This window comes from Ornithorhynchus anatinus, chromosome 1 (assembly GCF_004115215.2).
Source record: "Ornithorhynchus anatinus isolate Pmale09 chromosome 1, mOrnAna1.pri.v4, whole genome shotgun sequence".
NCBI classification, from domain to species: domain Eukaryota; kingdom Metazoa; phylum Chordata; class Mammalia; order Monotremata; family Ornithorhynchidae; genus Ornithorhynchus; species Ornithorhynchus anatinus.
In genome coordinates, this window is record NC_041728.1 from 152,312,396 (window position 1) to 152,325,558 (window position 13,163).

The 13,163-nt window shown below is 42.7% G+C and overlaps 1 protein-coding gene across 3 annotated transcripts in view; it reads right to left on the reverse strand.

Annotated features, from left to right (window-relative positions):
* The window catches only part of VEPH1 (ventricular zone expressed PH domain containing 1), a 189,048-nt gene that overhangs the window by 16,300 nt on the left and 159,585 nt on the right, over nt 1-13,163 (reverse strand). The window lies entirely within an intron of this gene.

Sequence of the window (13,163 nt, forward strand, 5' to 3'; positions counted from 1 at the left end):
TTTAGGGAAGGGTAATGATGTCATCAATTCCCACAAGCCAAGTGTCTTGGCAATATCGGGCTCTGTAAAAAGATTGCTTCTCCAACTCTCCATTGTGTTGCAGTTTGAGGGAGTAACTTAGTTTGGAATTTCCAGTGACTATTGCATATCCCCCTTCTAAGATGATACCAAGTCACTATCAGTATTGTGTAGATGTATACATGCGAAGGCTTCCGTCCCCTCCACTCTACCAAGACTGCTCTCTCTAAGGTCACCCATGACCTCCTTCTTGCCAAATCCAATGGCTCCTACTCCATTCTAATCCTCCTTGACCTCTCTGCTGCCTTTGACACTGTCGACCATCCCCTCCTCCTCCACACCTTATCTCACCTTGGCTTCACGGACTCCCGTCCTCTCCCAGTTCTCCTCTTCTCTCTCTGGCCGGTCATTCTCGGTCTCCTTCACTGGCGCCTCCTCCCCCTCCCATCCTTTAACTGTTGGAGTTCCTCAGGGGTCAGTTCTTGGCCCTCTTCTGTTCTCCAATTACACTCACTCCCTCGGTAAACTCATTCGCTCTCACGGCTTTGACTACCATCTCTACGCAGATGACACGTGGATCTACATCTCTGCCCCTGTCCTCTCCCCCTCCCTTCAGGCTCGCTTCTCCTCCTGCCCCCAGGACGTCTCCACCTGGATGTCTGCCGGCCACCTAAAACTCAACATGAGCAAGACTGAGCTCCTCATCTTCCCTCCCAAGCCTGGTCCTCTCCTGACTTACCTATCACCGCGGATGGTACGACCGTCCTTCACGTCTCTCAGGCCCACGACCTCGGTGTCATCTTTGACTCGTCTCTCTCGTTCACCCCACACAACCGATCCGTTACCGAGACCTTCCGGTCTCACCTTTACAATATCCCCATGATCCGCCTTTTCCTCTCCACCCAAACGGCTACCTTACTGTGAGCAGCAGCGTGGCTCACTGGAAAGAGCACGGGCTTTGGAGTCAGAGGTCATGGGTTCGAACCCCGGCTCTACCACTTGTCAGCTGTGTGACTTTGGGCAAGTCACTTAACTTCTCGGTGCTTCAGTTACCTCATCTGTAAAATGGGGATTAAGACTGTGAGCCCCACGTGGGACAACCTGATTCCCCTGTGTCTACCCCAGCGCTTAGAACAGTGCTCGGCACATAGTAAGCGCTTAACAAATACCAACATTATTATTATTATTATTGGTACGGGCTCTCGTTATATCCCGGCTAGACTACTGTGTCAGCCTTCTCTCTGATCTCCCTTCCTCCTCTCTCGCCCCGCTCCAGTCTATTTTTCACTCCGCTGCCCGGCTCATCTTCCTACAGAAATGTTCTGGGCCTGTCACTTCCCTTCTTAAACACCTCCAGTGGTTGCCTATCAACCTCCGCTCCAAACAAAAACTCCTCACTCTAGGCTTCAAGGCTCTCCATCACCTTGCCCGTTCCTACCTCTCCTCCCTTCTCTCTTTCTACTGCCCACCCCGCACGCTCCGCTCCTCTGCTGCCCTCTTCCTCACCATCCCTCGGTCTCGCCTATCCTGCCGTCGACCCCTGGGCCACGTCCTCCCGCGGTTCTGGAATGTCCTCCCCTCTCCCCTCCGACAATCTAATTCTCTTCCCCTCTTCAAATCCCTACTTAAAGCTCACCTCCTCCAAGAGGCCTTCCCAGACTGAGCTCCCCTCCTTTTCCCTCTGCTCCCTCTATCCCCGCTTCACCGCTGCGCAGCTAAACCCTCTTCTCCCCCCTTTCCCTCTCCTCCTCCCCCTCTCCCCTCCCACCCCCTCAGCACTGTACTCGTCCGCTATATATATCTTCATCACCCTACTTATTTTGTTTATTTTGTTTAATGAGATGTACATCACCCTGATTCTATTTATTTGCCATTGTTTTTATGAGATGTTCTTCCCCTTGACTCTATTTATTGCCATTGTTCTTGTCTGCCTGTCTCCCCCGATTAGACTGTAAACCCGTCAAAGGGCAGGGACTGTCTCTATCTGTTGCAGATCTGTACATTCCAAGCGCTTAGTACAGTGCTCTGCACATAGTAAGCGCTCAATAAATACTATTGAATGAATGAATGAATGAACGACAAGCACACACACAAACACAATTATATTTTTAAATAATTCATGTGGAGAAAGCATGGTTTAGTGGTAAGAGCACGGACTTGGGAGTCAGAGGGCGTGGGTTCTGATCCTGACTGTCACCTGTCTACTGTGTGACCTTGGGCAAGTCTCTGGGCCTCAGTTACCTCATCTGTAAAATTGGGATTGAGACTGTGAGCCCCACGTGGGACAACCTGATTAACTTGTATCTACCCCAGTGCATAGAACAGTGCTTGGCACACAGTAAGCACTTAAAAAACACCATTATTTGTAGAAGTCTTTGGCTGGGGGAGTGATACAATGTAATAGTGCTAGATTAGCAGCATGGCATAGTGGATAGAGCACGGGGCCTGGGAGTCAGAAGAGAATGGGTTCTAATCCCTGCTGCACCACTTGTCTGCTGTGTGACCTTGGATGAGTCACTTTACTTCTCTGTCCCTCAATCACCTCACCTGTAAAATGGGGATTGAGACTGTGAGGCCCACGTGGGACAGAAATTATGTCCAACTTAATTTGCTTGTATCCTACCCAGTGCATTTAACAAATACTATAATTCTTCTTCTCCTCCTTCTTCTCCTTATTAAATTAGGGTCTTTAGGGGCCTTGGGGCAAATGGCAGGAGAGAGAGGGGGAGTCAGGGCCAGGAGCCATGCCAATTGCTATCACCTCAGCCTGCTGGAAGCCAAACTCAAGCACAGCTGGATCAAGCAGACTTCCCCCATCCTCTGGAAGATGTTACAATGCTGGTCCTCTCTCACCCCGATTTCTTCTCACATCTCAGTTACCACTTGTCATCTCATATCCCTACCTCAGCCCATGTCCAGCCATGGATGTGGAGACTGGGACACATCTCTGGGCAGGCACACAGGCAGACAAGGGCAGAATGGTCACCGTTGCTCTCACCCAAATCTTGGCTTATTCAATCATGATGCTTCTGGAGAGATGGGTCACCTGTCTCCCCTTACCCCAGGATGGACTCTTTGCACATAGGGTGGAGGTAGTTATTCTGTGAGGCAGACTAAAAATGCAGAGTGAAGAATCTGCCTTAAACTCTGTGAGATTGGGTGGCATTTGGGGGGTGGTGGAGAAGATGATTTTATAAATAATTAGCTTTTTAAAGACAATACAATTTTATCCACATGAATACATTATTTCATAATGTACATTATTTGATAAGTAGGTATCAATAAAGCAATCATACTTGAGTGTTTACTCTGTGCAGAGCACTGTACTAAGCACCTGGGAAAGTAAAATTTAACAGAGTTGATAGGTTCCCTGCCTATAACAAGTTTACAGTCTAGAGAGGAAGGCTGACATTAATATAAATAAATTAAATTACAGAAATGTACAGAAGTGTAATGGGTCTGAGGGATGGGTAATTAAAGGATGCAAATCTATAGTGCAAAGAGAAAAGAGTGGGAAAAGATGAAATGAGGGCTTAGTTGAGGATGGCCTCTTAGAGGAGATGTGTTTTAATAAGGCTTTGAAGGTGGGAAGAGTGAATCTCTGTCAGATATGAAGAGGGAGGGAGATCCAGTCCAGGGTCAGGACATGGACAAGGTGTCAGCAGCAAGATAGATGAGACTGAGGGACAGTGAGTAGTTTGGCATTAGAGGAGCAAACTGCACAGGCTGGATTGTAGTAGGAAATCAGAAAGGTAAGGTAGGAAGGGGAAAGGTGATTGCTTTAAAGACCATAGTAAAGAGTTTCTGTTAGATGGAGAAGTGGATGAGAAATCACTGGAGGTTCTTGAGGAGTGGGGAAATTCAGACTGAAAGTTTCTGTAGAAAAATGATCCAGGCAGCGGAGTGGAATATGGACTGGAGTAGGGAGAGACAGGAGGCAAGGAGATAGCAAGGAGACTGATGTAGCAGTCAAGGTAGGACAGAATAAGTGTTTGAATGACCACAGTAGCAGTTTAGGTGGCGAGGAAAGGGCAGATTTTAGCGAGTTGTAAAGGGTGAACCTACTAGATTTGGTGACAGATTGAATATGTGGGTTGGATGAGAGAGATGAGTGGAGGATAGCGCCAAAGTAACAGACTTGTGAGATGGGGAGGATGGTGGTGATTTCTACATTGATGGGAAAGTCAGGTGGAAGACAAGATTCGGATGAGAATATGAGAATCTCTATTATGGACACGTTAAGTTTGAGTTGTCTGTGGGACATCCAAGTAGAGATGCCTGATGGCAGGAGGAAATACCAAACTGCAGAGGCGAGAGATGAGGGCTGGAAAGGGAGATTTGGGAATCGTCACAAAGAGATGATAGTCCAAGCTATGGGAAGAGAATTCATTCATTCATTTAATCGATCGTATTTATTGAGCGCTTACTGTGTGCAGAGCACTGTACTGAGCGCTTGGAAAGCACAATTCAATGAGTTACAAGAGAATGAGTTCTCCAAGAGAGGAGGTGTAGATGGGAAATAGAAAGGGACACAGCACTGAGCCTACACAGGGACTCCCACAGGGGGTGGGAGGTAGAGGAGGAGGCCACGAAAGAGACTGAGAATGAGCAGCCAGAGAGATAGGAGAAACCAAGAGAGAACAATGTCAGGGAAGCCAAGGTTGGATAACACTTCTAGGAGAACGGGCTTTCCCACAGTATCTAAGGCAGCTGAGAGGTCAAGGTCCACCCACAGCATCAATCAGTGGCATTCACTGAGCCCTTACTGTGTGCAGAGTTCGGTCCTAAGCGCTTGAGAAAGTACAGTACAACAGAGTTAGTACACACAGTTCTTAACAAAAAAGGAGCTTACAGTTGACTGGGGAAACAGTACAGTTCTATGCACTCACCTTGATCCTCTAATTCCAACCTACTCTGTGTACCTTGTCAATCCCACCACCAAACGCTCGTCCTCCCATGGGCCTGGAACTCCCTCCCCCTTCAAATCCGACAGTCTACCACTCTCCCCACCTTCAAAACGCTCCTAAAATCTCCTCCAAGTGGCCTTCCGTAATTCCTCATTTCCCCTATACACCCTCCTCTTTACTGGATTATGCACTTGTCTGGATTCCCCACAAACACTTTGCTACTTCACCCAAGCCCCACATCGCTTATGTACATATCCTTATACTCTACTCTTTCCCCTATCTGTAATTCATCGTGGCTCAGTGGAAAGAGCCTGGGCTTGGGAGTCAGAGGTCATGGGTTCAAATCCCAGCTCTGCCACTAGTCAGCTGTGTGACTGTGGGCAAGTCACTTAACTTCTCTGGAAAATGGGGATTAAGACTGTGAGCCTCACGTGGGAAAACCTGATTACCCTGTATCTACCCCAGCACTTAGAATAGTGCTCTGAACATAGTAAGTGCTTAAAAAATACCAACATTATTATTAATGTCTCTCTCTCCCTGAAGATTTTCAGCTCCTCGCTGGTAGGGATCATGTCAACCAACTCTATCTTACTGTTCATTCATTCATTCAATAGTTTTTATTGAGTGCTTACTATGTGCAGAGCACTGTACTAAGCGCTTGGAATGTACAATTCAGCAACTGTTCTTTCCCTAGCACTTAGTACAATGCTCTGCACTCAGGAGTACTCAATAAATACCATTGATTGATTATTTGATTGTTGCTCCATTCCCAATGTTGAAACCACTTAAAACCTGAAGGTTTCTTATTTTTAGGAGTAACCCAAAGTATTTAACAGAAACTCATTAGGTCTAAGGCTTTGAGAATTTTGAGATTGCAGGCACTTCAACAAAAACCTGTGAAAGCTTGGTAATAATGACAAAAACAATTAGACTGTAAGCCCGTCAAAGGGCAGGGACTGTCTCTATCTGTTACCGTTTTGTACATTCCAAGTGCTTAGTATAGTGCTCTGCACATAGTAAGCGCTCAATAAATACTATTGAATGAATGAATGAAAAACGGAAAATAATTTTTTAGAGAATACCCCTCCTGGTTCAATTAGTCACTGTTATTTATTAATATCCCAAGAAGGGTATTTTGGGTAGATACACCATCAGGTGTGCCCCAAAAACATTTAGCTCATGTCATTAACTCCCTGGGGGCCTCAAAGGAATGTTAAAAAAGTAACTCAACCCTGACACAATGAGGCTCAAGGCAAATTAAGACTTGGAGCCTCAGTTTGTCTTCAGTTTCTTCTTCCTTTTCTTCTTTTCTTAGAAAAAAAATCCAGCAAACTATGACCAATATATTCAAAACTAGTTCCCATGCTGAATTAATATAATTCAATGAATGTAAATGAAAATGCCTGTTAACTTGTTTTGATGCCTGTCTCCCCCCTTCTAGACAGTGAGCCCGTTGTGGGCAGGGATGGTCTCTATATGTTGCCGAATTGTACTTCCCAAGCATTTAGTACTCTGCTCTGCACACAGTAAGCGCTCAATAAATACAACTGAATGAATGAAAATACCTTCATTCTGGTATTTAATTTGAATTTGCCATATATAAATTAAATCCTGACCACATAAGGAAATAAATACCATGATAGGACTATGTGGAAGGAAAATATTAACTTTGCTGTTCTGAGCTTTACATTTGTAATTTAAAGGAAATATTCATTAATTCATTCAAACATATTTATCGGGCATTTGTGTGAAGAACACTGTACTAAGCACTTGGAAAGTACAATTCAGCAACAAATAAAGACAATCCCTACCCAACAATGGGTTCACAGTCTAGAAATAGTCATTAGAGTATCACGTAGATTGAAAACTACTGTGTGAATGTTAGCATTTTAGTTAAATTCTACAAAGGTAAGATAACATGTGTAACCTGTATTAAAAAATGGAGGCTAGGAGTTTCAATTTCTTTTTCTTTTTCATATTGCACAATGTACCTAGAGAAGAAATTTATATATTTTGACATTTCCAATGCCAAACATTTAATTTCAGTACATTCTATGTGAAATATATTTTGCTTTTATTTTTACCAGAATAAAACTACGTGATTATCTCTTGACTTAAGCTCTCAGTCAAAATTTAACTCAAAGAAAAGGTTAATCGAGAAAAAAATGTAATACCTGGTTGCTATCATAAGAAGTCAGCAGCGAATATGGTCGCTGACATTGTGTAAGTGGCAGAACTATATTCAACTAACAAAATAGTTAAGCAAGCCATGTTGGGGAACCTGTGATGTTCTGTAATATAAATGGGAGGTATTCAGCAAAAGTAATACTAGTTAAAAAAAAAAACAAGCAAAATGGTGTGTTCTGACAGGTTTTTGCTGACCTTCTGCCTCTTCTTTCACTGGACCCATATTTTTCTTTTTTTATTACATAATGTTTTCCCCAGGAAACAAAAGTGGTAAAAACTGATGGAAAGCTATACTTGACAAATTCATTTTTAGACTTAGAATTAATCTAACTCTAACACTTGTATTTAATCAATGAAGTCAACATTTATTACATTTACAAAGACATTTTTACTAGTTCAGTTGTTAACCTCAAGACAATACCATTTGTGGCGGCATATACATTCTTTTTTACTCTCTTCACCTTTTTATTAAACCTGAAAGCTGTTTGCTGGAATAAACACTGGACGACACATTTTATTTTTCCTAACATTTTAGCAAATCAAATCTGTATGTCTTATCTACTGCTACGTCTGTTTCTTATAATGTGGCCTTGGCAGGAATAAGGTTCAACAGCTCCAGATGGGTGACAAATAGTGAGCTTCTTTGTGTGCCTTTTTAAATTGTGTGCATCTTCTTAGACAGACTCAGATTTAATGGCCACAGTTTGCTTTATGCGTATGTAGATGCACATAATATTATTTCATTATACATCCTCTTATAATGCCTACGCTTTTCTAAATTGCATTTTTTACAAGATCTGACTATTACAAAATTTGACTGGAATTGGTAAGGAGAAAATTATATTTTTTTTTGGTAAAACCTGTAAATATTGAGGGTAGAAATAGAAACAGAAAGGAAAATACTAGCCAAGAGCCAGGGGAAGCAAGCTAATGAGGTGTTATGGATCATAGTACAAAGCTGGAGTCTGAAAATCCTTTGATTTGCTTCGCACAGTTTGGCTTGCCTGAACCCTCCTCCTCCTGGGGTCAACTCCTAAGTAAGCTCCTTTCACTAGAATGTAATAATAATAATATTGATATTTGTTAAGCGCTTACTATGTGCAGAGCACTGTTCTAAGCTCTGGGGTAGATACAGGGTAATCAGGTTGTCCCACGTGAGCTTCACAGTCTTAATCCCCATTTTACAGATGAGGTAACTGAGGCCCAGAGAAGTGGAGTGACTTGCCCACAGTCACACAGCTGACAAGTGGCAGAGGTGGGATTTGAACCCATGACCTCTGACTCTCAAGCCCGGGCTCTTTCCACTGAGCCACGCTGCTTCTCTAAAACTCCTTGAGGGCAGGTATCTTGACTACCAACTCTACTGTACTCTCCCAAATGCTTAATACAGTGCTCTGCACGCAGTAAGTGCTCAATAAATACCATTGTTTGATTAATGACAGGCTAACGTGCAGTTCTGGAGCCACCCTGGGGTTTTGATGAGAGAAAGGATCCAGTTTGGTACAGATTTCTTTTATGACCTCTCCACTTCCAAGCCCATCAAAAACCTGGTTGGGGGCGGGGGGTGGGCGGGGGGAATCTAGAAGCAGTGTCCAAGAAGGGGGGGCTTTCTCTCTCAGATGCCTGCAGCAGGAGGCTGTTTCAGAACCCTGAAGTATTTTACACTCAAGCTGCCATGGAATTCACAGATGCCAGTGGGATTACCTCAGTGGTGGCCTCCTCTCTTGTCTCCCTGCCTCCAGTCTTTCCCTATATCTAGTTCATACTTCCTTCTGCTGCCCAAATACTCTTCTATAATGATCTCCCCCTATAGATGGTACCTCCCTTTCTGGACTGTGAGCTCCTTGTGGTCAGGGAACCTATCTACCAACTCTGTTATAGTGTAGACTTTTCCAAAAGCTTAGTACAGTCCTCTGTGCACAGTAAGTGCTCAATAAATACCAATGGCTGATTGATGTCTTTCTTCTCACGTCCCCCCATTTTTAGAAACCCATTCCTTTCCGCATCAAATCACTCAATGATATTTATTGAGCACTTACTGTGTGCAGATCAATGTACTAAGTGCTTGGGTCAGTACAGTATAACACATTTAGTAGACATGTTTCTTGCCCACAAGGAGTTTACAATCCAGAAGGGAGCTTAAAAGTTCTTGACCTTTAGGACACTCCATCAGTTCCCCCTGTCTTATTTATCCACTCTCTTCTTGCACTAAACTCCAATTCATACTCTTTATTCCTCTCACGTTAACCTACTTATTATATCTCATTTCTGATTCTTGGTCCACACTCATCCTCTTTGCTGGAACATCCTCCCACTTCACGTCTGCCAAACTACAGTTCTTTCTATCTTCAGAGCCCTTCCCGAAATTCTCCTCCTCTGGAAGACTTTTCTGGATTCATTTTTCTTTACCTTATGGCATATCCTCCCAACTAATTCATCAGCACTTTTTCACCACCTTTCCACTTACACACTCACATATTTCCTTATGTACTCTACTCTTTAAACACTTACTCAGTATCCCTCTTTCCATTCTCTTCTTTCTCTGTAATTTGTTTTGTGTCTGCCTCCCCGATTTAACCCAAAGGTACTTCAAGGCAGAGATTGGGTCTTCTAACTCAACTCTACTCTCCCAGGTTCTTAGTCAGTCTGTCAGTCATATTTATTGAATGCTTACTGTGTGCAGAGTGCTGTACTAAGCACTTGAGAGAGTACAAGATAACAGACACATTCTGCCCTCCACCAGCTCACAGTCTAGAGCGTACAGTGCTTTGCACAGCATAAACCCTCAGTGAATAATTCAGAATGATTGTTCCCTCTCGATGTAAGCTCAATGAGGTCAGGGAACGTTTCTACCAACTCTTTTGTACTGTACTTTGCCAAGTGCTTAGTACACTCCTCTGCACCCAGTAAGTGCTCAATAAAAATGATTGATTGATTGATTGATTTCAGGCTGAAACCCAGCTGCCTGCCACCAAACCTGCAGAGTAACTGATGAGAGAGTGTGGATCCAACTCTGTTGTACTCTGCTCGCTCAAGCACTTAGTACAGTGCTCTGCATATAGTAAGCACTCAATAAATACCATTGATGACAAATAACAGAATATTCTGCCCAGCAGAGAGAAGTTAAAGTTACAGTCAGTAAAAAAAGCACCTATAATGGGTTCCTTAAAATTTTCTCCTTCTCCAGGAACTCTTGGGAGGATCTGCTGGAGTGAGCAGGAAGTGTTTGTAGAGCAGGGATATTAGAAAAATATCTCCTTGGCAAAATGTCTGCTCAAACACTAGGGAAGCACTGGGTTGTAATAATAATAATAATAATATTAATAATGGTGGTATTTGTTAAGAGCTTGCTATTTGCCAAGCACTGTTCTAAGCTCTGGGGTAGATACAAGGCTATCAGGTTGTCGCAAGTAGGGCTCACAATCTTCATCCCCATTTGACAGGTGAGGTAACTGAGGCACAGAGAAGTTAAGTGACTTGCCCAAAGTCATATAGCTGACAAGTGGCGGAGCCGGGATTAGAACCCATGACCTCTGACTCCCAAGCCCAGGCTCTTTCCACTAAGCCACGCTATAGAAACAAGGCCACCCATGCAAACAAGTTGTTTACTCACTTGAGACTGTAATAATAATAATAATAATGTTGGTATTTGTTAAGCGCTTATTATGTGCCGAGCACTGTTCTAAGCGCTGGGGGAGACACAGGGGAATCAGGTTGTCCCACGTGGGGCTCACAGTCTTAATCCCCATTTTACAGATGAGGTAACTGAGGCACCAAGAAGTTAAGTGACTTGCCCAAAGTCACACAGCTGACAAGTGGCCGAGGCGGGATTCAAACCCATGACCTCTGACTCCAAAGCCCGTGCTCTTTCCACTGCGCCACGCTGCTTCTCTACCATACTGTAAGCTTGCTATGGGCAGGAAATGTGTCTACCCACTCTGCTCTATTGCACTCTCCCAAGCATACAGTACAGTGGTCTGAACACAACACTCAATAAATGCATGCTCAAAAAATATCATTCACGATGGCAGAGTCAGTAGACAAGATCCCTGCCCATAGGGAGCTCACAGTCTAGAGATGTTTCTTTTATATTGTGTCGATTTGCAAGGAAAATGACTGGCTCCCAAATACAGTACAGTTATGTCATGAAGATATTTCCCAATTGGAAAATTATTTTCTTAAGTGTCCTACAGTTAACTGAATTTAACATGTCTAGTGATTAATTTTCTCTCAAAGTGATTTTGCCAAAATCTTCTTCAACTAGCCATGATTAAACATTTATGCAGCTCAACTTACACTGAAACCACACTTACAGGAGACAGTCATTGTTCTTAAATATAATCCCTTTTTTTGCTCATGTATTAAATATACTTATTACCTTGGTCTTCAGTTCGTAAAAAAACAATTAGAAAGTTTTATAATGAAGATAGCTGTGTTCTCCACATTCTTATGAGCCTGAAAATCTTTAAAATATCCCTCTCTTGGTTCTTCTAACTGGCACTGACCCAATCCAGATTTTCCAGTCACTCAACAATCTGTCTTAAAAGAGGCCAGAATCCAAAATTGCCAGCTTCTCCCCTACATATGGTTAGAATTTCTGTAGGGCAATATATTTTAATTGGTGCTCAGCCTTTAACTCCTCACATCTCCATATGGCCAAATAAACAGAAACTTTCTCAACTTCAGGCATAATATTTTGGCAGTTAATGAGATAGATTAATCATAACGGCAAATATTTACATTAAAAAGCAGCAGGAATTAAAGAAGTTAGTGCAGGTGGTATATTCAAAGGCTTTCCAGAAGGTGATCTGGTGCTTTAAAAAAAGTAGCTATTTTGTCAATGGTTCTGGTGTGTACTAACTTCATCTAAATATCAGTAATGGGAAAGAAACTTTGCTAGGATAGAATTCCTTCAGTTCTCTCCTGGGCCAAAATAGTATGCTTTGTCTTTCTTCAAGGAAAGCAGAAGTTTTTTTGTTTCTGTTTATATTTTAAAACTGTAGAGGCAAAGTTATTTCTTTGAACAAATGTTATGGCAATAACTTGAGATATGCGTTAACCTCACTGATTTATTTGGAGACTTTTGAATACAGTTTTGCATTTCCCCCATACATTTTCAAACTCACGAGCCCTCTTTAGACTTTGTTTCTAACATAACTGGCAGAAATGGGATCATCTTAACTGGAATGAACAAAACTGTAAGGAAAACTAGTAACATTTTTTGACAAGCAATTGGCAACAAGTGAGATGGTATCTCAGTTTTCCTATCAGACAATCAGACAGTGTATAAGAATTTCTTGAGTGGGACTTTGAGGTCTACAGTATTTTAAAGAACAAATTGGGTCCCTGCTCTCAATGAGTTCACAGACAAACATACATTTACCCAAAAATACAGTCTTTACATACAGCAATTTACATTGCTGAGGGCTGAGGGGAAGCAAATGGTTAACAGATGCTTTGGGTGGCTTGAAAAGTCCTAGGATTTATTTTCATTCCTTTTTAAATTATTATTATTATTATTATTATTGAATCTGTTAAGTGTTTACTACGTATCAAACACTGATCTCAGTGTGCACTAGACATGAGTTACTCAGGTTGGACACAGTTCCTGTCCCACATGGGGCTCATAGTCTAAATAGGAAGGAAGAGGATTTAAAGATGCCTGTTTACTTTATTTGAGTCTGTCTCCCCCATTCTAGACTGTGAGTCCGCTGTAGACAGGGAGTGTCTCTATTTGTTGCTGAATTGTATTTTCCAAGCACTTAGTACAGTGCTCTGCACACAGTAAGCACTCAATAAATATGATCGAACGAATGAATGAATCCTCATTTTACAGTTGAGGAAACTGAGGTACAGAGATTTGCCTGAGGTCACACAGCAAGCAACTGGCAGAGGAGGGATTCGAACCCAAGGCCTCTGACTCCCGGGTCCATACTCTTTCCACTAGTCCATGCTTCTTCTCATCCTGCTAACTAGAAGGTTTCTGAAGGTAGTGTTTGGAAGAGTTGCAAATGGCCCTGTGCACAGTGATAACCACAGCATGTCTTTTGA